This window comes from Petaurus breviceps, unplaced genomic scaffold, assembly GCF_028583685.1.
Source record: "Petaurus breviceps papuanus isolate PSGF00001 unplaced genomic scaffold, PetGlider_PUasm1.0 215, whole genome shotgun sequence".
NCBI classification, from domain to species: Eukaryota; Metazoa; Chordata; class Mammalia; order Diprotodontia; family Petauridae; genus Petaurus; species Petaurus breviceps.
Genome location: NW_027185865.1, coordinates 133,838 through 159,006, shown reverse-complemented (window position 1 = coordinate 159,006; position 25,169 = coordinate 133,838). Strand labels below are relative to the sequence as shown.

The 25,169-nt window shown below is 44.6% G+C and overlaps 1 pseudogene; it reads right to left on the bottom strand.

The window, feature by feature from the left end:
• Positions 1 to 1,489: 1,489 nt before the first annotated feature.
• On the bottom strand, positions 1,490 to 8,515 carry LOC138165817 (rhomboid domain-containing protein 3-like; annotated as a pseudogene).
• Positions 8,516 to 25,169: the final 16,654 nt, after the last annotated feature.

The window sequence follows — 25,169 nt, the reverse complement described above, 5'->3', positions numbered from 1 at the left end:
CTTCTGAAGATCCAACCTTCCAGTCACAATGTGAGTTAAGGGCAATGAATACAGAGGGGATGTTGCATTATCTTTTTGGCTATTTGTTGATGATATTCAAAAGCTGTCATATACTTTGCCATTGTCTTTTGGTCCAGTGGTGACAAACATAAACAGAAATGAGGCCATTAATGTATATGTGGGGATCCCTGCAGGTGGCATATTGACCATTTTAAATTGTAATGTTACCTGTATTTTATTTTGTTAAGTAGTTCCCAATTCCACTTTAATCTGGTTTGGGCCACACTCAGGAGTGTTGTAGCCCAACATGTCTGACACTTCCATTTTGGGCAGCCTTCAGTTTTAATCCTCAGAGAGTGAGATCGTTCATGTTTTGAAGCTATACCACATCACCAGAAGAATCCATTGTTAAAAAAGATGGAGTTTTGTTTCCAGGAGAAGCGTGGGGGTCATTTGCTAAATACACATTTCCAGAAGGCCATCTAGCCTGCTCAATTCCTTTTCAGTTCTGGGTCTAGCTCACTCTATCCGCAATGTGTGTCCAAGGCAGAAAATACGTGTGTTGATTGGCCAACTCCATGGGCTGGCCATCCCATTACCTGTCATCATGTGGACAATAGCAATCTTTAATCCTCTTCATGCTTACTTCCAATTTGTAAAATTGAGTCAAACTCTTGGTGATTGTGTTTTGGTGATTTTGAGTAGTACTCCAAGGCTGGAAGCAATCACCACCAGGTGATCAGCAGCTGGGGATATCTGGAGGCTCTGTCTTCCGCAGGAAAGCGCTCTTTGCTTTGGGCTTGAGTGACAAATTCCTTTGGTGAGTAGACATCTCCCTATTTTATGCCTTATCAGTGGGCCATTGAACAACGTTGGTTCTTTTTGCATTTCTAGAAATCTCCCTATGATCTCACACTCCATGTATGAGATATTTTGTTGAAGGAGATTCTTTAAGCTCCAACAAAATTGATGATTGTGTGACAAAAGATCGAGTTTATTCTGCAGCCTCATTTCTAAAAGCCTGCCTCTTTCTTTCTTACATCTTTATCAGTGCAGTCTCTTGATCCGTTTGTAAATAATTTTTATAAAGTGTTTTAGAGCTGAGAAAATAGGCATAGGGGTCAGCAACTACTACTAGTTTCTTAATCATCACTTCCTAGTAGTAGTAAAGTCTGTCATTTTCCCCAAAGCCCTCGGTGTCTTTCTTCAAAGGAACCTTGGAGACCAATCATTCGATGCCCTCAAGATTGTGTCGCCTTCAGTCCAAACCTTCTCTGTGCGTGTGTGTTTTGGTCTTGTTCTTTTTTGCACCTTTTTTTCCTTGGATGCTATGAACCCTTCCTCTTGCAGCCCGCCGAAGGACTGGGATGCAGAGAGTGTCTACGGCAGCTCCGCCATCCTTGATGGAGAGAAGAATTTAGCATAAAAACTTGTCTGGACTGCTCCTTGTGGCCTGTTTATTGTCCCCCTCTCCCCCTCCCACCCAGTGCTATCCTTGAATGCCCTTGAGAAGATCTGGCTTAACTGGACCTCCTGCCTTCCCCCCAGCTCCCGTGTTGCTCATAACCTCTTTCACCACCGTCCTCTGCAGGATTCTGTGGAAGAGTGGGCATCCATGACCAGTATGCCCTGTGGGTTTCATGCCTTTTCACGTGGCAAAGAGATCAAGAGTTTGCTGCTGAGGGCAGATTTCAGGTCATTTTATTCTATGTGGTGATTGATTTACTTTGGTTAAACTTCCCTAGGATATATTGATGGCCTTTGTAAGTGTCTGTTTAATCCATTTTCCATTTTTCAGTATCAATAGCTGATTTACATAGGTGAGGTTGGAGTTACTCTAATTGAACACCATGCCTTCTTCTTCTTCTTTCTTGTAATTTGATATTGATTTTGATCTTTGTTCTAACAAGGTGCACATGGACAGGGTTGATTTCACAATGATGTCCACATAAATAGCAGTGTATTCCTATCTGGTTAGATACAATCAGCTTTGTTTGCTGGTATTCTCCAAGCGCATAACATCTAGGACCCCCCCCCCCAGTCTCTTCTTAAAGGATTATTCCTTTAAGAATCCATGTTGTAGGGCCTTGAAGGTTCCCTTGAACCCATTCACTTCTGCCTTACTCAGCTTCTTATGTCTGAGAGAAATATTTTTTTTAATGTCCTCCCTTGTGCCTCCATTTTCATGGAAGCCATTGAGTATTAAAGAATCTCTTGTCTTAATCTGGAGGGTTAAGTTCAGTTTTTCATAGACCTTCTCTACCTCCCCATCCTTGGCAGTACAGGTTGATGCATGAGCTGCAATGACCTTCATAGGATTTTTTTTTTTTGCAAATGATTAGCATGAGAACTACAATGCAGTCAGACAAAGTGTGCTTTGAAGTGATGTTTCCCATTGCCTGTGAGTGTCTTGAAAAGTCAACCCCATAGACGCCTTTATTTGTCTCACCAGAGACATCCTTCCAAGTGCCTGTACCTTTCTCTTGCTTCTGGACTGATATTTAAGAAGAATGACTACCTGACAGCATTCCGTTCCTCTGGGACCATGGACAGGAGAGTCTGCCATCATCATTTCTCTGTGTGCCTGTGCTCTTGTATCGAAAGAACATCTGCACAGATGGCATTGGCTCCTTCAGGACTGTGGACAGGGGAGTCCCTGCTCTGAGACTAAGTCACCTGAAAGTAGGTTGCTGCTGATTGGAGAAAACACAAGACCTCTGGATCAGAAAAGAGTGCTGAGATGGCAGAATTGGGAAAGGAAGAGGAAGCTTCATGGACAGAGAAAAGAAGTGATAGGATTTTCACGTGGGGCAGCCTGGGCCAGGTGGAGAGAAGGAAATAAGAAATGCTGGTCTACACGAAGCTCCATAGTGATGGAGGAAAGCCCAAGGAAGATGCTGAGGAGCCCAGTGACTCTTCACCATATTCCAGACTCGCTCCCCCACCTCTCATCACATAGGAGAAGACCCACTTTCCCTGCTGGCCTTTTTAAATCTACTGAGAGATTGACTAACATGACAAAAAAGGAAAATGGTCAGTGCTGTAGGGGATGGAGGAAAACAGTAATGTTCCATGTTGGAGTTCTTCCTACCATACCTCCCTACACTAGTTTGGGCAGGTCCTGCCCAGTAAGAGTAAGTGAATGCCTCCAAAAGTAGCACTTCAGGCATGAGCAAAGCCAAGTGTCTTCTGGCAGAGAGAGCCTTTGAGGGGCCTCACTGCAAGAAAACCTATTGTATCCAAACCTGGACGTTTCAGGCAAAGGAGGGGTAATTATTTAATAAGAAGAATTCTTTCTCTACAAAATGCTTCAAATCAAGGTCCCCAGAGTCCTTTAAACAGATCTGGATTTAAAAACCAGCAGTTTATTTAAATACCAGCCTTTGGGAGTGTGGGAGCTGCACACCCCCACCTGCCATACTTCTGGACCCAGAACTGCTTCCATGGAGCTGCAGCCTTTGGTTGCACACACTCCTCCTTCATTGAGGGCAAACTGCCTTCTCTTTCAGGTGTAATTTGAGCCAACTTGAGTCTCGACACCTCATCTAAGTGAATGTGAGTCAATCAGTTGCTCGTAGGCCTTTAAGTGCTAAAAGCCCTTTAAACTGGAATGGGAGGCAGTTGTCAACATTGACATCTACTTGGCATCAAGAAACAAGAGCTGATTAGATTCATGGCTCTGCCAGAAGCCCAGCAAAGACACTATGCCCTGCCTCAGGGGAACTTTGTGGGCATCCCATGAGTGAGAGAAGCAACAAGCCAGGAGCCTGGAGTTACCTTTTGCTCTGTGTGCTCTCTAAGCTTGAGTTTACTCTCCCCTGGACTCTGGGTAGATTCGAGGGGTCTCAGATGGTTTATATACTGTTGTAAGGTAACCCAAGTCACATGCCACCTGATTTGGAACCCACCATTAAGCCCTTTTGTCTTTGTCTAAAACCCTGTAATTGCTTGTAACAGTTTAAAGGCCTAGTCCTGGGTAAGAGTGATTCACTCAAGGCATAGTCCCCTGCTCTCTTATCTTTCCCTTAAGTTAGAACTTCCCTAAATCAGTAAGCCTTGAAACAGCATTTTGTATAAGGATTATGGTGCAAGCCTGTATAGAGATCCTGGGGCAAGTCTACCGCATTCAAGAGACCACTGTGTTCTGGGACACTGACCCAGCCAGGTCCTCCACCCAGAACGCTGACCAAGCAGGATCCCCCACACCCTTCACCCAGAATGTGACCCTTACTTGTTGCATGACCCCAGCCTGTTCGGGGAATTCCACTCCCCCTGTGCCCTCCACCCTGTTCTGGGTGGACTCCACCACATGGAGGGTCCTAGCCTTGTACCCTTGCACCATGTTTCCCAAATTAGCCCTGAGCTATAGATCCAACCAATGGCTGTTCTTGGCTTCTCTATGTCACTGCTTACGCTAGCTCCCCTCCCCAGCTGTGGTTTTTGCCTTTAAAAGCTTTGCCTGTATCTCAGTTCTGGGCTGCCTGATTTGAGTGTATACTCTAGGCAGTCTCGTGCTTGATCAATAAATCCACATCCAGATTTATAAAAAACCCAGATCTCAGCTCCCTCTTAATTCTCTTCACTACAATACCACCTAAGGAAGTGCTCCCTTCCTTTTTTTTTTTTTCAAAGATGAAATGGATTTATTCGGCAGGGTGTGTGTGTGTGTGTGTGTGTGTGTATGTTGCTGAGAGCTGATGGGGTGCCCCTGCTCCCATACACGCACAGGCTGCCCCCTCTGTTCTCACTTTACTGGTTCCTGTTTCTGGGCAGGTGGAAGGGGGCCCTCTCTGGGAGGCTCACTTCTACCCGCTGGGGTCCCTGGGCTGCATTGCCCACCTGCCCCTCCACTAGAAGCAAGACAGCCCCTTCCACAAGCCCTTTGACTGCTCCATGGGGGATCCCATGCCCTCCAGATGCTATAGCCTTAGGGAAGAGACAGACGACTTGGACAACCTCAGCTCCCCCATAGCCCGCAAGGGCTTGACATGAAGGGAAGCTTGGATGGCGGCCTGCAGCAACTCATCATTCAAAGCATCTCCCTGGCTCCAGAGCGGGGTCTTCAGAGGGAGGCTGGGGGCATTCCACCACGGTGCCCCTTCAAACAAGGAGGGTCCACCCCCAGGCCAGGGCAGAGGCAGGCTGGTGCTGGAGGGGATGCCCAGAGTCCTGGCACCAAGTTCCCAAGAGGTCCAGGATCTGGATGTTTCAGCCCAGCAGGATGAAGGATGGGCAGCTCCAGTGGGCTGCCTGGAGTAGGGATGAAACATAGCAGGCTGCTCCCCTCCAGCACCCTTTAGTCACCAGCCCCGCTCGGAGAGCTCCAGCCTGTGGAAGACCCCAGCAGAGTAGGCCAGGCCGGTGAGGAGGCCGCAGAGCTGAAGCAAGAAGGGGTGCTTGGAGCTCACCAGGTGCATCAGGGCCAGCAGCAGCAGGGGTCGAACCCCCTCCCCCAGGCAGCCTGGTCTGGACTCTGGTTCTGGGCCGCCAACAGAGCCAGGTGGATGGGCCCCGGGCACCCCAAGGCCAGTCAGAAGCAGGTAGAGCAGCAGGACAGCCAGGGCTCCCAGGGCCAAGGAATGGATGTAGTGCAGGGTGCCCATGTGGTACCAGGCCAAGGTGGGGAAGAGCAGCAGGGCCAGGAGGGCCATGTGGCCCAGCAGGAAGGTCAGCAGCTGGCACATCTGCCAGGGTCCGCGCCCCCAGCACCCACAGGCTGCAGAGCAGCAGCCAGGAGGTGGGGGCAGCCAGGAGGCAGGGGCACGGGGCTCCTGGCCGCCCCCTCTCTGCGGGGTCCATGGCCTTTCTGGGCCGGGCCAGCCCCTGGGCTGGCTGGTCCTGGGGAGCTCTGCACATTTAAAATGCTCCTTTCTAAAAGCAACTTAAGGCTGGTCAGTCACAGTTACAGTTACAGTCACAGTTGTTACAGTTACAGTTACAGTTGGAGTCAGTTACTCCACTGACAATCTTGGAGGGAAGCCAACCAGTGGGAGCTTGAGCCAATGGCATCAGAAAATGATCCCTGACCCGTCAGAGGTGACCCTAGAATCCCTGAGGGTAGATGTAGCCAAGGTCTAGGCATCTGAATCATTAGCAGTGGGATTTGGGACAAGGATCCCCAAAGCTCATAGGAACTCTGCCAGGAACTCCCAGCCATTTCTCTCTGGTCAACCCCCAGGCTCCCCCCAAGCACTGACCACCTCTGCCTGTTTCTTGGAATGTTCTGTATGCCTCTGAGCAGCAAGGGGGGCTGTCCTCTGGTACCCCACTCTTTCGTGATATTTGGGTATTATTTTTGGCAAATTATTTTTCAAGGAAATTAATATTTTTGAGTTTTTAAATTTAGTATTTTCTGATAGTTTATGCAAAATAGCTCAAATTAAATTTGCTTCTATACCATCTTCTGATTATTAGCTGAGTATATTAAGAAAGTGGTCAGATCCTTAGAAACAGAAAAAAATATTGCCAAGTTTTGACTTCTGTTTAGTTCTGTGGCTCCCCAAACATGTTCTGAGACGAGGCCCCTGCCCTGACTGGCAGGGAGGTGAGACTTGGGCCCAGGCTGCTATGGTGCAAGGCTGAGTTTTCTCAGTGCCACAGGGGAGGCACAAACATTGTGTGGTGGGATGGGGATTCGTATGAGGGACAAGGAGTTTAAGCAGAGTAGATCAGAGGAAACTGCAGGGAGCAGGTGGCATTATTTCATCATTTGACAGGCCAGAATATTAGTCTGCACCCAATTGGTAGCAAAGAAACCTTTGCCAGAAGTTCTTTGGGGTGGGGGAAACTGCCCCAAGGTTGCCCATCTCAATGACAATCTCTTGACATTCAGTCTAAGTATTCCTCATTCTGCCTTCTAGGGCCAAGCAAAGCAAGGCTAATCCTTTCTCCACATGGCAGTCCTTCATGTGGCCCAACTGCCCTGTGCCTTCTCTTCTCTGGGGTAAACAGCCCCTACTTCTTTCAGTCATATGGCAAGAACTGCCATATAGATACTCTCCATTTGTCCAATGTCCTCTGTCAAATGTGGTTCCCAGACCTGGAAAACATAATCCAGACATAGACTGGTCATGGACTAGCATGACCAGAAGATGACTTCCTTATTTCTGGCCACCATCTTTCTTTAATTCAACCTTGGATCTCATTCAGTTTCTTATCTACAAATCACATTGTTGACTTATGTTGATCTAGAAGCTCACCCAAACCCCTCAATATTTTTCAGAACAGCTGCTATCTAGACATATCTCCTCCCCACAAAGTGTACTTTTGAAGTTGCTTTTAAATCTATATATAATGCATTGAAGTTAAATTCCATCATGTTACACTCAGACCAGTGCTTTAGCTTATAAAGATCTCGCTGAGTCCAGACCGTCATACAATATGTTAGCTAGTTATCTCAGCTTTGAGTAATCTGCAAGTCCGGTAAGAATGTCACTTCTGAGGGCAGCTAGGAGGTGCAGTAAATAGAGCACCGGCCCTGGAGTCAGGAGAACTTGAGTTCAAATGTGCCCTCAGACACTTACACACACACACACACACACACACACACACACAAAACTAGCTGTGTGACCTTGGGCAAGTCACTCAACCCCAGTTGCCCTACCTTTCCCCCTCCAAACAGCAAAACAAAACAAAACAAAAAAGAAGGTCACTTTTGCCATTACCCAAATTGTTTGAAAAATGCAATAAAAAAATTCCACAGGACCAAGCACGCATCCCTAAAGCATTCCATTAAAGATATCTCCAAATTGGACATTGAGCCATTAATGACTCTTCTTGGGGTCTAGTACAAACAATTGGGTTATCAGCCAGTTCACATTTCTCCTAATTTTCTGTAAGAACATGAGGGCATATTTTGTTAAATGTTCTGCTAAAATCTGGACGAAGTATATTTACAGCCTTTCTCTTGGTCTGAGATTAGCCTGATGTGACCTATGATCAATGACAAAGACCTCTGAATCACTTACTTCCTTTTTGAGATAGTCACTAAGCATCCCTTTATTTACATATTCTGGAATTTTTCCAGGAATTGAAGTCAAACCCCTGATTCAGTGTTTGCAAGCTCCATTCTCTTTCCTCTTTTGGAAGTCCATAGACCCTCTACAGAGGAAGCACTCACTATGCTGGCAGACTTTGTCCTGGGTTTCCTCATTCTGTTTCACTGGTACTAGTGATGTGTTCAGGCTGGGCAGCCATGACCTCACATGACTCTCCACCTCTTTCCCAACAATATTGTTAGGCTCCTCTGGTGCACTGATTACTATTTGGATAGGTAACACCACCCAATGCATCTCTCCCTGCCATTGAGACCACTGTTTGTTATGTTCTAGGAGTTATCACTTTACAGTCTTTTCAGGAAGACAATTGTGTTCAAAAGGTGAGTCTTTGTACAGGGGATTAGCTTGGGAGTATGTAAGACAATTTGCCTCTTCAGCTTGAGCCCCAACTCATGACCGACACATCCTCATTACCTGTCCCTGATATAGACACACCTGCTGGCTCTATGAATTGTCATGTCAACACTGGAAAGAGAGGCAATTTCACCCAGTTAGTTTTTCCTGTGTAAATTTTTAAACATCTCTTTAGGGAATCATAGATCTCATTGAGGAAGCCCTGTAACGTCCATGCATTTCATTAATCAATCAATCAAATATTGATTTTATTTATTTTTTTATAAGCAATCGGGGTTAAGTATCTTGCTCAAGGTTACATGGCTAGTTATTCCTGGATGTGGTGCTGAGTGTCTGAGCCCAGGATTCGATCTCCAGGTCATCCCAACACTGGAGCCGGTGTTCTTACTCGCTGAGCCACCAGGCTGCCCCTAAGCAATTGGGGTTAAGTAACTTGCTCAAGGTTACAAGGCCAGGTGTTTCTGGGTGGGTGCTAAGTGTCTGAGCCCGGGATTAGATCTCCAGGTCATCCTGACACTGGAGCCGATGCTCTTACTCGCTGTGCTACCTGGCCGCCCCCAATCAAACATTTATAAGGCACCCACTATGAATGCCAGGCACTGTGCTGGGCATTGGATGAAAACAAAACAATTCCCATCTATAGAGAGCTTACATTTTATGGGGTCAGAAGAGACAACACATGCATGTGTGGGTACATATGGAATACATACAACGCTGCTATAGAATAACCTATGGGGGAGAGAAATACTGGCAGTGGAGTGGGACTCAGGAGAGGTCTCAGGCTGATGGTGATTTTTGAAGAAAACAAGGAATTTAAAGAGGGCTATATAAGGTGGGAAAGTATTCCAGGCAAGGCAAATGGAATGCAAAGGAATGGAGATGGGAAATAGAAGATTGGAGATTGGAATAGAAGGCTGCCCTTTCTCTCCAGGCTGAACTCCTGCCAGGGAGAAGGACTCTTCTAGACATCTTCCTCCAGTCCTGGAATTCCCCCAATGGAAGAGCCCTCCACTGCTTCAGATCTCTCTCTCAGATGGTTTCACCCAGAACTCCCCAGGCCAACCACTCTCCTTCCTGTCCAGGCTCATCTTCACAGAAGTTTTGGGTGCCTTCTTCTCTTCCCACATTGTCAGATCCCTCTTAAGTGTTTTATCCCCTTCCCCCATTAGAATGTAAACTCTTTGAGGGCAGGGAGAGTCTTTCTTTCTGTTTATATTTGTAACCCTAGTGATTAACACAGGGCTTGACACACAGTGAGTATTTAATAAATGCTTGTTGACTGACAATTTCACTGGCTAAAGATTACTAATTAATGCATGGAGTGCACTAATGGGTAATAAGACTGGAAGTGTGGGGAGGGCCACAATGTGAAGAACTTTAAATGTCAGATGGGAAATTGATATTTGACCCTGGAATTAAGAAGGAACCCCTGGAATTTGTTGCGTAGGGGAGTAATATGGCCAGACTAGTACTGTGGCAGCTCCGTGCGGATTGAGAGACTAGAAGTAGGAAGATGAGCTAAAGGTGAGAGGTGGGGAGCTTCTGAAGGGTGGCAGCCACAATACAGGTGCAGAAAAGGGCTCAGATGTGTATGTGGGGCAGCTAGGTAGCACAGCCCTGAAGTCAGGAAGAGGTGAGTTCAAATTCGGACTCAGACACATGCTGGCAAGTTTTCTCATCTACAAAATGGATACAATAATAGTGCCTACTTCCCAAGGCTGTCGCAAAAACCAAGTGAGATGATATTTAAAAGCACTTACCTTAGTGCCTGGCACAGAGTGAGCCCGACATCATTGTTATTGTTGCGCTGTTGTATTTTTATATGAGAAAAGTTATGAAGGTAAAACCAACAAGATTTGGCAAGTTATTGAATGGGTGGGATGAGAAAGAGTAAAGAGTCAAAAACAGTCCTGAGGGTGTGAACCTGGGTGACTTGGAGAATTGTGCTCCCTTTGATAGAAATTGGAAGGGTCAGAAAAGGGGTAGGTTTGGGGTGAAAGAGAATGAGTTCTGGTTTTTGATACAATTGGTACAATGCCATTTATAAACAGGGGGCTCCTCAGACATTGCCATCTACAGAGATTCCCTTTTACATTTGGACTTTGACAAGACATCCTTTGTGAAAGCCATCCCTAGACCATATCTCATCCATGCTGGTCTAGATTCCCACCTCCTCCCCTCTGGAAGCTTGCACTCTGCCCCTGGGGCCATCCTGGGATCCAGGCTTCCACTTCCTTTCCTGGCTCTCTCTAAAGCATACCACTACCTATGGACCCTCTCCCTTTCAACCACCTTTGTGTGTTGTTCCCCCCTCCCACTAGAATGTAAGCTCCTTGAGGGAAGGGACTATGTTGCTTGCTTGTATTTGGATTCCTGGTGCTTGGTACGTAAAATGCTTATTTCCCACTCTCTCCCTCTCCCTCTCCCTCTCTCTCTTTCTGTTTCTATCACTGTCTCTCTCCTTTCTCTCTGTCTCTGTCTCTGTCTCTCTCTCTCAAAGTGATAAATTCCTTTGATGAGTACACCCCTCTTTGATTCATATCTCACCTGATGTTAATAATTGGAGGTCTCATTGTTTTTCCTACATCAAGTAGTCTTCTAGTTTCAGCACATATGTTCAGGAGAGAAAACTGTTTTTGCTTCAAAAATCAAAGACTTTTTAATCAACCAATAATTGATAATAAATGCTGAGGCACCTTGTGTTTTCTTCACCTTTTGGTCAGCTGTGTGACTATAAATAGTCTACAGAAAATTGTTGGTGAAATCCTGTCAGTTGCCTTCTTATATATTCATCAAAGATACCCCTCGTTACACATGTGGCTGATTTTTGTCAAGATTTTACTGAAAAGTCAAACTATGTCTCGATAGCTATTGATGCTCTTTTTTCTTTTTTTTTTTCCAATTAAATATAAGAACAATTTTTAACATTCTGTTCCCTTCCTTCCCTCCTCCCTAAGATGGTAAGCAATATGATATAGATTATACATGTGCAGTCATGCAAAACATTTCTACATCACTCATATTGTCAAAGAAAACACAGACTTCCTCATCCAATGAAAACACCAAGAAAAATAAAGTTTAAAAAATACTCTTTGATCTGCATTTGGACTCTATCAGTTCTTTCCCAAGTGGTGGATACCATTTTTCACTGTGAGTCCTTTGGAACCATCTCCAATCACTTTATTGCTGAGAATAGCTAAGTCATTCACAGTTGAGCATCATACAATATGGTTACTGTGTACAATGTTCTCCTGGTTCTGCTCACTTTGCTTTGTTTTAGTTCATGCAAGTCTTTCCAGGTTTTTCTGAAATCATTCCCCTTGTCAGTTCTTATAGACAATAGTATTCATCACAACTATAAACCACAACTTGTTTAGTTGTTCGCCAGTTGATGGGCATCCCCTCAATTTCCACTCAGCATGGCATGTCCGCGTTAGAGAAGGTTAGAGAAACAAAATAGAATTGAAACAGCTCGAAGGAAATGCAGGATATGCAAATTCAGAGAATCCACCCCAAACGCTCACGCCCACCTGCGGTAGAGCATTCCAGGCTGGAAGCATGCAGATCAGCCACAGTGGGATACACTGTAACTTGACTCTAGCATCGGGATGTCATTTTGGTCCTCTTGGAGCAGAAAGAGCAGCAGCCAACAACCTTGTGTATCTCATCTATCACCCCGATCCACCGCTCTGTTTTCAGTCGGTGCTGAATTGTTTTGGTGATGACACTTTGTAACACAGTTTGGAATCTGGTGTGGCTAGGCCACTATCCTTCTCATTTGTTCTCATTAATTCTCCTTAAAATACTTGATTCTTTGTTCTTCCAGATACCTTTTGTAATTGTTTTTTCTAGCTCTATAAGACAATTTTTGGTAGTTTGATTGGTTTGGCACTGAATAAGAAAATTAATTTAGGTAGAATTGTCATGTTTATTTTATTGGCTCAACCTACCCATGAGCAATTAATATTTTTTTCCCCAAATTTTTAGATTTGATTTTGTGTGAAAAGTCTTTTATAATTGTGTTCATCTAGTTACTGGGCTTGTCTTGGCAGGTAGATTCTCAAATATTTTTATATTGTCTATGGTTATTTGAAATGGAGTTTCTTTTTTATCTGTTGCTGCTGTACTTTCTTGGCAATACATAGAAATGCTGATGATTTACATGGATTTATTTTATATCCTGCAACTTTGCTAAAGTTGCTAATTATTTCAACTAGTTTTTTAGTTAATTCTCTAGGATTCTCTAGGTATACCATCATATCATCTCCGAAAAGAAATAGCTTTATTTCCTTGTTCCCTATTCTAATTCCTTCAATTCCTTTTTCTTTTCTTATTGCTATAGCTAGCATTTCTAGTACAATATTAAACAATAGTGACGATGATGGGCATCCTTGCTTCACCTCAATCTTATTGGGAAGCCTTCTAGCTTGTCCCCATTACAGATAATGCTTGCTGATGGTTTTAGATAGATACTGCTTATCATTTTAAGGAAAGCTCCATTTATTCATATGTTCTATTTTTTTAAAATAGGAATTGGTGTGGCATTTTGTCAAAAAGCTTTTTCTGCATCTATTGAGATAATCATAGGATTTTTGTTAGTTTTGTTGTTGATATGATCAATTATGCTGCTAGTTTTCCTAATATTGAAGCAACTCTACCATCCTGGCATAAATCTCCGCTGCTCATAGCGTGTCGCCTTTGTGTTTATTGTTGTAACCTGCTTCCTAGGATTTTATTGAAAATATTTTCATCAATATTCAGCAAATTGCGCTATAACTTTCTTCCTCTGTTTTTGCTTTTCCTGGTTTAGGTATCAGCACCATATTTGTGCCATAAAAGGAATATGGTAGGAGTCCTTTCTGCGTATTTTTTCCAAATAGTTTATATAGTACTGGAATAAATTTTCAATGTTTGGTAGAATTCCTTTATAAATCCATCTGATTTGGGAGATTTTTTCTTCGGGAACTCGTTTATGGCTCATTCCATTGGTTTTTGTAAGACAGGGTTATGGGTTCTTTATATTAAATCATATATTTGGGAATATTTACTAAAGAGACCAAAAGTTGCCTGGCTAAGGAAATTCCTGGTTTCTTTTGGCTTTCTAATTACAAGTGTAGAGAGTTTACATCATTTAGGATTTTACGGAAAATTGGGATAATATAAAACAGCATTTGGCCTTTTGTCTTTCCTCCCTTTTTTTGTGAATCACTGGCCTGGCTTGTCTGAGCAGGTCAGACAGAAGCTATTTTAATTGTCCTAAATTCAGTTTTCTTTCCCTCAATATTTCTACTCTGTCTGACTCATCTTTGAATCCTAGCAGCTGAGACCTTGGCTGCAACTGGGCTTTGGGGATTCCCACTGCAGCTCCAGACATCTCTGATCTGCTTAAAAAAAACAAAAACAAAAAGCTAGTGCTTCCCACACCCCATGTCTTCCTCCTCTCTTTTGGGAGGGAGGTGCTTATGCTGAGGAGGGGAGGAACTCTTGAATAGGCTTCAAACCATCGGTCTTCTTCACTCTGAAAGCCAGAGTGTAATTTGTCAATATTTTCCATCTTTGCATTGCCTACTTAAGTGCCAAAGTTTATATGGACTTGGTTCCTCAGCAGAGAACTTTGCTTGTCAACCCTGTGAAAATCAGCATGGAGGGAGACACTGAGTAAGGAGACCTGCACATACTGTGGTGCTGGCCAAGGTGCTGGAGGTATCCCAAATAGTCCCAGTGGAAGAATCCAACCCTCCTGATGACAAATCCTCTAGGAGCTGCTCTTTCCTTCCCTCATTCCTTCAAGGATTGTGCTCCTATTACTGAGGACTGAAAGATTCTTGGCCATGACAGACATAGTCTAGCTGTCTATTTAGGATAAGCCCAAATAGCTAAGGAATGTGCATCCTTCAGATCTTGGCACATGTCTGAAGGGAGAACCCACTGTGCCAGTCCTTTTGGTTTTTATGTTTAGGTCAGATGCTCCTACTGGACAGTGGTGAGGTGGGGCAGAGATTGGACAAAGTTCTCAATACTCCCCAGCTGCTAATAAAAGTTCATATGTTTGACAACATATGTTGTGATTCTCCTGGGAAAACCATATGGTTATGAGTCTTGAACCATTATGTCCTCCACAGACTTGATGCCATGGGTGACTCTGGGGACAGTGGAGAGAGACCAGTGGGTGCAGGGAGGTTGTTTAAAGTTACAGAGGATGGTCTAAGCCCAGGTTGTGATGGAAAAAAAGTGCTGGTCACTGCCATATGTGACCAGAACCCAGGTGGGCCATTGATGGAACAAGAGTGGAAGATATTGAAGAGAAGCCTAAATGTTTCTCTTGTGTTTGTGAAATATCAGGAGACTCCAAGGGAGAAAGTGGGCCTCTGCAACATTTTGTGTATACCCCTCATGGAGGGCTTAAGAGTTTTTGGAAGGATGTGGTCCAGAATCACACAGAGTAAGAAGGCATGGGTGGGCTGAGTTCAGGAGTAGTGAAGGGAGTGTCCATGTGGAGAAAACATAGGATCTAAGGAAGAGTGAGTTAAACTTTATACATAAGCATGTACTCATGAACATGTGCAAACACATGTACATAGATATACATAGGAATACATTGTCACAATGTTCATATGAATGTCCACATAGTCACCAATACTACAGAATCACATTATACTATCTCAAAACACTTAAAGACATGCTAACAACACCTATATGCACCCAGAAGGTGCAGAAAGTCATAGCATAACACACACAGACACGCACACATGCAATGCCCTCACACATACAGAGGTGCATAAGCATGGGAAATCCCATATTTGAGAGTATTCCATGCATTCACACACGTCTGCATGTGTGTGCACCCACACTGCTTACACAGATCCACACCCATGATCACACATGTATAGAATGCGGAAGAACACTTACAGACATGCCCAGAATACATACATGTGAACACACATGCTCGCAAACATGCAAAGACAAATAAGCCCTACACACACTTGAGCACACTCGTGCACAAATGGAAAAATGCCTTTGCACACACACAGCGACCTCACATATACAAGCTCACACAGTGGTGATCAATCACCAGGCATTTATTGAACACTCCTTGTGTGCCAGGCACTGTGCTGAGTATTGAGCATATAAACACAAGGATGGTGCCACCTTCAAGGGACATTCACTCTAACGGGGGAAGAGAAGACACAAGGAAGCTATGGCGATAATCTAAGTAAATGAACTGCAGCAGGAGAGAAGCAGCAACTGATTGGACTGTGGGGAATCACAAAGAATGAGAGGCCAAGGGTCATGCAGAGCTTATGACTATGGGAGATTAGAGCAGTGGGGATGCCCTTGGAAGATGGGGGGAAGGGGGAAGAGAAGGAAGTCATGTGGAGCATAAGATGGCAATGGGGCACTAGCTTGAAATGTTCAATAGGCAGCTGGGAGGTGAGGGGAGATGCCCACTGACTGGGCAGTGGCCAAACAAACACAGGGCACATAAAGGTAACGGACGATTACTGACTGTTGTGTCAGAAGAAAGTAGAAGGCAATGCACCGGCTCAGCTCAGCTCTCCTCTCAGGACCAGCTACACCAGCTCCTCAATAAGCATCTCACTGCATGTGGAATGTGTGGCTCTGTGTGCACTTGGCAGAATCCGTATCTCCAGAAATTATTAAAGGAACTCAATTAAATTTACTGTGACCAGAGGTCAGGGAAACTGTAAACACTGGAGTCCCAGTAGGCACTAAGGTAATTGCAGAAATCTTGAGCCACGACTGTACCTGTGCAGATGGGAGGCAGAATTGTTTAGCACCAGTTGTGCTTAGAGAAATAGCAAGCTGAAAGACAGAATGAGCTTCCTGGGCTTCTCACATATGAGCACACCAGCCACAGACTCACTCACACCAGTCACAGGATCTTATAACATGAATAGCCTCACTCACACCAGCTCTGCCATTCACACCAACCACAGACTCACTCACACCAGTCACAGGATCTTATAACATGAATAGCCTCACTCACACCAGCTCTGCCGTTCCCACCAGCCACAGACTCACTCACACCAGTCACAGGATCTTATAACATGAATAGCCTCACTCACACCAGCTCTGCCATTCACACCGGCCACAGACTCACTCACACCAGTCACAGAATCTTATAACATGAATAGCCTCACTCACACCAGCTCTGCCATTCACACCGGCCACAGACTCACTCACACCAGTCACAGGATCTTATAACATGAATAGCCTCACTCACACCAGCTCTGTCGTTCTCACCAGCCACAGACTCACTCACACCAGTCACAGGATCTTATAACATGAATACCCTCACTCACACCAGCTCTGCCATTCCCACCGGCCACAGACTCACTCACACCAGCTCTCACATACATAGCTCACAGCAACCATGATCTGTTCACAAAAGCCAGTTGGAGGATTATACCTGCCATGCTCTGCTCTTATCCATCCAATCAATAAATATTTATTAATGCCTACTATGTGCTAGATGCTATGCTAATTGCTGAGGATTCAAAAGAAGCAAAAGATATTCTCTGACCTCAAGGAGCTTACAATCTAATGATCATCAGCCATGTTCAGCTCACACTAGCCTTACTAGTGAATAAAGTAGGGAATAAAATCATTTTACAGACCCCCTCCCCTTAAAATGTTAAGTGGGATACAAGTTCTCTCCTCCCCTCTGACCATTTATATCATCCTGAGTCCTTGGCATCCAATGCCTCCCCCTCCAACCCATCCAGGGAATGCTATCCTAAAATACAGGTCTGGGTTGGACATCTCTCCGGTCAAAAAATCCTCTGTGCCTCCTCATTACCCACTGAACAAAGTCCAGGATCACACAGCTGGTGTATGTCTTGTCAGGAGGAAGATTCAAACCCATGCCTTCTGTAATAGTAATGGAATTTAAAGATCCCCCTGTATTGGCTTGGTTTTTGGATTGATTGTGTTAAAACCCAGAGCTTGTGAATCCCACTTGTGGGATTCACTTGTCGATGTGAAAAGAGAGGGCTGAACTGGGAGAAGCTGGTGACATAAATTTAGAGCAAAAGAGAGAGGCAGCAAAAGAGAGGCAAGCAAAGAGAGAGGCAGAAGAACTTTATGGAAGCAGCATCTTGGAGGCAGAGAGAGACTGAGAGGATTGCTTAGGGCCAGTTTGAATTGCCCAGGACTTTTGAGAGCTGCCACCCAGATCTGCCAAGGACTGAGGAGACATGGCTGTTATGCTGGTATTTTGTCTGTCTGTTTTGATGTTGTTTTGCCAGATTTGTTCACTGGTGAAGGACAGTGCTGTTGTTGCAGAGGTCCTGGAACCTGGCTGTTGGTTCAGAAGCCCTGAAGAAGGATTTTCTTGTTGTATGTTTACAGAAATCCTGGAAGAGAGTTTTGCTAATGTTTTGAGGGGTCCTAGGACTGTTCTGCAGACAGAGAATGAATTAATGAAGACACTGGCAATGTATCTTGTGGCCTTGCTAAGCTTTGTCTCCCCAGGAACAAAGATTGCTGAGAATTTGCTTTGCATCAAGATGAAGAAAAGACCTCTCTTTGGGTATTAAATGCTGTTCTTAAGCTTGTTGTAATTCTGTGGTAGATTCAATTGTGATCCAAGGGTGGGGAACTTTTGATTTTTTTGTGCTCTGTGATTGAACAAATGAATGTACTTATGATTGGAAACTAATCTCCATTTGAGAAGAGGGGCTTTGTGGTTGACTAAATGAATGTACAGTCTAGGGGTGGAGTAATACTTAGAAGAGGGTCTTTGGGATTGACTAAATGAATTATAATGTCCAGGGGTGGAGTAGTACTTGGAGATTATTGAATTATACTTGGTGAATGCTGTATTTTGAATGATGTTATATTTTGATTTTCTCTGTTCTTAATTTTTCACTGAATAAAATGGAGAGCACCTATGCTGGTGTTTTGAACCTTGGGAAGTTGCCTTTGCTTGGCATTACATTTTGTAGAAGCAAGCACCCCAGCGTCCCCAGGGTTTGCTGCCAACACAGGTTCTTAGATCTGCTTTGCTAAAGGAAAGCAACTCAAAATTGGTTAACAAGCTTACTTTAATCAGTCAAATATATATCGTTTACCTAGTTCAGAGGAAAAAGGTCAGCACCCCGAACTTCAGAGTATACAGACAGAATTATCAAGACAGAAACAGATCAAGTAGACAGGTCTCCAATCTGTCCAACCATTACATCCATACCAAATCAACATCTGGGTTTTTCAAAGCCGGGGGGCTCTCAACAACGGCTTCCCAGAGTCTCATCTGATCAAGTCACAGAACACTTCTCAAAGTGAGTCCTCCCAGCTTTGCCACCATTGCCTATGTGCCTCTCACTACACTTGATTGGAGTTGAGGGTGTTTAAAGGTGTTTTGTTCTTAGGTGGTAGATTGTTCAAGAGACTTCCAGCTCTAAGTTTGTTAATAAGCAATGCGCAGCCCCTTCCCCCTTCCCCTAACCTCCCTCTCACCCAGTCTGGTAGACTCCTTTTAGAGAACCCCAGAATTGCAGTCATGGGGACACTCAGAGGTTCTTTAGTCCAACCAAACCTGTAGAGATGCCCTACCTTAGCACACCTAGTGAGAGTTCATTGGAACCCCTAGCCCCCAGAGGCATCCATTCCCTCATTCCTGGTATTTCTCCTGAAGCTCAAACCTTGACTGGCCTCTTGGCAACAACTTTCTCCACCCTTGGTTCCTAAGTCTGCCTTGGTGGTGAGGCCCTGAAAATAGAACAAAAAGATCAAAGAGAGAGGAGGAGGAGGAGAGCTAACAGCTGGGAGGAATCAGGGAAGGCACCAACACTGAGGCTTGGAGAAAGAGAAAGATTCTGAGAGGCTCGAGTGTCTTCCAGGTATGGGGGACACATAGCTTGCACTCAGGAGTAGAAATAGTGCTGACTTTGGGAAAATGCAATTGGTTCAGTTTCTCCAGAAAATGGAACCCCTGTGTTAGTCCTGAAGTAAATCAGACTCATAAGTGGAGGAAAAGGTGTCTTGACTTGATATAAAGAAAGTGGAGAGCCCGGGTCACCCAGACATCTGAGTATGAAGATGATCCCTAAGAGGTAAAAATTCTATGTGTGGAGGCGTGTCATATGAGATGGGAGTTTCAGTTCATTTAAGGTTCCAGCTGCCCCTGGCAATCTGAGCAAGAAAACCCAGTTCATTCTGGTTGCTTTTGTCCTTCGTGATCTGATTCGCCCTAAATAGTAAAGAGGGAGCCAGGACACTGGGAATCACTTTCAGTAGCTGCAGCTAGTGGCCCACCCCCAGTTCTGTTTTTGGATAAACAGAGCTAAATTTCCCAGGATGGAGCCCCGCCCAGCCTAATTGAGGGCCTCAATAGGAGGAATGCAGGGACTGAGGCTATCTGGCATTACTGGGATTCTTTACTGGGCAGGGGATATTACATTTTATTTTAACAATATTAAAGCTAATTTTCCTGTCATCTGCAATGAGGCTCCTGAGGTTGGCTGGAGCCAGGGGCTTTTACCCTTGGTTCCCTGGAGGGTGAGTCTTTCACCTTCACCTCCCTGGATATGAGCCTGTGCAGCACAGAGAAAAGGGCCCTGGCTGGGCTCCCTTCCTCTGCACATACCTGCATGAGCTGCTCTTCTGGGAACCTCAGTGTCTCCATCTCTGGGGTGAGAGGGTGGAGTGGCTGGCCTCTCAGATTCCCCCAGCTTTAAACTTTCATCCCATCTTGGGTTCTATTGCCAGAAACAGAGGGGCGCCTCTTCACTGAGCCTTATCCTGAGGTGGCCACACCTGCTTTAAGGGAGGTCTGGATTTCTCTGTGTCCTCTGGGGGCTGCTGTTCATCCCTAGCTAGACTGACTGGCCAGGACGGCCACTGATTGGCTAGGGATGGTGTCCAGCCAAAGGACTCCTTTGGGAGATGTCGAACAGAAACCCACACCCAGAGCTTTCTCACCTGCGCCCTTCGCTTATATGTGCCCACTCCCTCCTTGCTGGTTCCCTCCTGCAGTGTCTTCTGTTTGCTTGGGAGAGGGTGGAAGGGGGAGGGGAGAAAGGGGATGATGAGAAGGAAGGCAGGTTTCAGATCCTGTCACATAGTTTTTAAGGATATCTGCTGGGGGAAATAATTGGAATTGAAGCTATTGGCAATATTTTTCAAAAGTCCACAAATTCTGACCTTGGGTCAGAATTGCTTTGCATAAAAATGAATTAAAGGGGCAGTCCACATTCTTCTGTTCCCTCTGTTGGGTTCAATTGGGGTGGGGGGGAGGTGAAGGGGAATGCATAGATTTCTCCAGAACCTGAAATCGCTGGAGAGAGGCAGATGTGCTTTCTGGTTAGATACTGTCCAACCACAGCACTACAAACCAATGGTTTTAAGATAATTTATACCACAGTGAGAAGTTTTCAGATGGGTCTACTTGAATGCTAAAAGCATCATAAATCAGCAATGAAAGAGGTAGAGAAAATGCAGTGGGGGTGGAGGTGGAGGTGGGGGCAAAGCTATGTAAGCAGGAAGGGTCCTGAGAATGGGCAGACTGGCCAGTGACCTGGACAACTTCTGGAAGACCCCGAGAATCCTATGTGTGGGGGGGGGGGGGGGGGGGGGCAGTTTGCCCTGGGTCCTGCAGAGCTTTGGGTTTCTAAAGCAAGCCTTAGTTACCATGACTTCTTTTCTTGAGCTCAGGAACCTAGAAATAAGTCCTCCTCCTCCTCCTCCTCTTCCTCCTCCTCCTCCTCCTCCCCACCAAAGTGTTTCCCAATCTGAAGCTGTGGCCTTTGGTGGAGGCTCCTTGAGGGCTGCCCTTCATGAGGGCTCTGGGTCTTGTCTTCTACCTCCTGTACCCCTCTCAGTGGCTCAAAGTGTGTCAGAGCTGCAAGGGACCAAGTGGTCCAACCCTGACATTTCTTAGAAGAGGCATCTGAGGTCCAGAAAGCTACCTTCAGACACCCAGGGAGTGAGCAGAAAGGAGCTGGCAGAACAAAGCTAATCCCTCCTCCAGACAACATACTTTGGGCAAATGAGCTGGTGTAACCATTCTGGAGAGCAATGTGGAATTATATCTGGAAAGCCTCTGCTGAGATCTCTCACCTCTAATGATCAAAGAGAGCAAAGAAAGAGAGGAGGGCTCATGACCGAAAATGTCTTCTGGCTGGACTTTTGGATGTGCCAAGGAGCTGGAAACAAAGAGGAACCTGTCAGCTGGGAAATGACTGAGTCAGTCCTGCTGATGTTCCTGATCTGTGAAGTCCCCAGGGCTGCACAGGAGCAGATGAGATCACATTTGTAAAGCATTTTGCAACCTTATGGCGCCATCTAAATGAGAACTAGTATTATGAGCTGTTGTAAAGGGGCTCCTGGAATAATAGAAAGGAGCTCTGGAAAATAGCATGAACTTATACTAAATGACACTAATCACTAAACAGTGTCCCTTTGCCCCAGTGATCACACTTCTAGGTAGATGATGCCCTGAAGAGGCCAAAGACAGGCAGACACGTTGGGCACACTCTCTCTCTCCTGCCAGCTCCCTCTTCTCTCTTTCTCCAGACTTTCCCAGTTATTTGTGCCCCTCCCTCCTTCCATCCCTCCATCCACAGTACATTTGTTTGGTGCAGACCTCCATATGTACTTCCCTGTGAGCACACTCAGCTCTTTTTCTGCTGTATCCCCAGTGCCTGGGTTTGGCTGGCACATAGTAGGCTTCATAAATGCTGGTTGATTGGTTGGATATACTTGGAAATAAACCTGGATTTGATTTTTCCTCTTTTGTAATTTCTTCATGGAATTTTCATTTATCTTTTAAAAATTGGCTTAATCTCTCTCTCTTTTTGGTAATCTGGAGTGCTTTCTGTTTTTTCAGGAAATCATTCACTTCTCTTAAATCCTCCCTTTTGCCAGCACCTAATTGTGTGTGGCAGATTGTGCTCATTCCTTTCATTTTTGCTGTGCTCATTATGAACAGACCTTCTTCATTTTTTATTGGGGTAATTTGATTTTCCTCTCTCTTGCTTTAATCAGGACAGCTCAAGGATTATTGATTTTGTTCATCTTTTCCAAGAACCGGATTTTGGTTTGGATTTTTCTCTATAGAGTCATGGGGCCCTTCGGGAGGGACCTGCAAGTCATATAGCAGGACCCCCGACTTTACGCATGAGGAAACTTTGTCTTACAGAATTTGAATGATTTGCCCAAAGTCACTCGCTGATCAACCAATAAACATTTATCAAGTCTTTCCTGTAGACCAGGTAGATGCTAGATTTGACAAAATGACAACATGACAAAACAAACAAAACTGAAAACATGAGCTCTGTCCTCCAGGAGATTACATTTTATCAAGGAAAACGACCTATTCCCCTTGTGAGCATTTGGTAAACAAATATAGGGTAGTTTGGGAGGAATCGAGAAAGGTTTCATGTATGTATAGAGTAGAACTTGCACTCAGCTCTCATCAAACATGTAGAGCATTTTGAGCATTGTGGGCAGAGGCATGGCACTACCAGATGGAACGCTGAGTGTGAGCAACAGAAAGAACACCAGTTCGGCTGGACCATGGAGACTTGGGAGTCGTCTGCTTAGATGTTTAACCCCATGGAAGCTTAGGAGGCTACCAAGAAAGAGAGGAGAGAAGAGGACCCAGGATGGAATCTTAGTGTCTTCCCCAAGTCAGAATGTGGAATATGAACCGAGAGAGAATACTGTCAAAAAACACAGAAATGAGAGAGAAGTCAGTCAACAGTGTGCACTTCTTTAGAGAAGCCTGGAAGGATGAGGAATAATTAAAAGAAGGGGCCATCTGATTTTGCAACTAAACCATCACTGGTTTAGAGGAGGAACCAGTTTCTTCCTTTTTGGGTCTTTTTTTAATTTCTTTACATTCTAGTGTATGGTCTATTTTGGCTGAGAAATATGTCTTTCCATTTGGAAGACGCCATAGGTCTTTCAAATCCCAACAGTTTATTCAGTTCCATACTTTCTATTTGTTTACATTTCTGTTAGAGTTTACAACTCTGAGGGAAGAATATTAAAATTTCCTGCAATTATTGTGTTTCTATATATGACTTTCCCCCCAATAATGCTATATAATTTACTGTATCTATATTGAATAATTTTATTTTTCCTTTTTTTTCTTATAAGTTGCCCAACTACTTAATACTAACATTCTGTGACTAAGGATATTTGATAGTGAGACATGGGAGATAATAGTCTCCAAATGACTCAAAATGAATATCATCAGAAGGTAATAGAGAAGTCTACTGGGTCTGAGGATAGACCTAATGAAAAACGTCGACAGATCTGAGTAAAAGACATCACCAAGGAATTTTCTGGTAGGGAGGGATGCCAAGTAGAAGCCCCAAGAGTGCCAAAGGTAGTCTGGTAATGCCAAGAGCCATCTGGGAAGGACTCCAGCGTGTCGGAGGGGCACCCTATGCACCAGAACAACAGTACTGCAGGATAGGTAGGTGGGGTGTTTGACAATCTGCTTCTTGGCTTCTCCAGCTTCTTACAAGTCCCAGCAAAAGTCCCCCCTTCTTCAGGGAGCCTTTTCCAGTCCTTAATGCTAGTGTCTTCTCTTGGTTAATTATCTCCCACTTACCTTGTCTGGAGCTTAGTTACACTGAGTGTTTGCTTGTCTCCCTCATCGAACTTCCTCAACAGCAGGCACTGGCTTTTGCCATTCTTCTATCCCCAGTGCTCAGAACAGTGCCAGGTACATAGTAGGTGCTTGGTAAATATTTTTTATTTGACATGACTTAAACCACTTTAAAAAAATTATTTATTTTAGTTTTTTAACATTCACTTCAATAAAATTTTGAGTTTTGAATTTTTCCCACCCTCTCCTCCCCTCGCCCCAAGATGGCATGCAATATAATATAGACTCCACTTATACATTCATATTAAACATATTTTCACTTTAGTCATGATGTAGAGTTCGAACCAATGGGAGGAACCATGAGAAAGAAGAAACAAAAGAAAAGGAGAGCAAATGTCTGCTTTGCTCTGCATTCAGACTCCAATACTCTCTGGGTGTGGGTGGCATTTTCCATCATGAGTCTTTTGGAGTTGTCTTAGATCCTTGTATTGCTGAGAAGGGCTAAGTCTGTCAAAGTCAGGCTCTTACCATGTACAGTGTTCTCCTGGTTCTGCTCATTTCACTCTGCCTCAGTTCATAGAAGTCTTTCCTGGTTTTTTTCTGAAGTCCACCTGCTCATCATTTCTTATGGTGCAATAGTATTCCATTACATTCATATACCAGAGACCTCCTAAATTGGTGAGAATAAACCTTCATCTATGCGTGTTTTTTTTAATCTAATGTGTCTTTAAGCATAGAATATTTTCTCAGTTTATTTCTTCAGATATTATGAAATTTTACTTTTACTTTGTCTGGTAAGTCAATCAGTCAGTCAACTAGGATGCACTAAGTACTATGTGCCAAGGCCTGTGCTAAGCAATGGGAATAGAAAGAAAGACCAAAAAGCCCAGGCCCACCTCTCAGGAAATACCTTCTAATGGAGGAGAAAGCATGCCAACTATAAACAAATTAGACCCATACAGAAAAAAAACAGCGTTCATCTCAGAGGGAAGGCACTACCATTAAGGAGGTCTGGGAAAGACTTCCTGCAGAAGGTGGGATTTTATTTTTTCAAGGCAATAGGGGTTGAGTGACTTGCCCAGAGTCATACAACCAGTAAGTGTCAAGTGTCTGAGGCTGGATTTGAACTCAGGTCCTCCTGACTCCAAGGCTGGTGCTCTATTCACTGTGCCACCTAG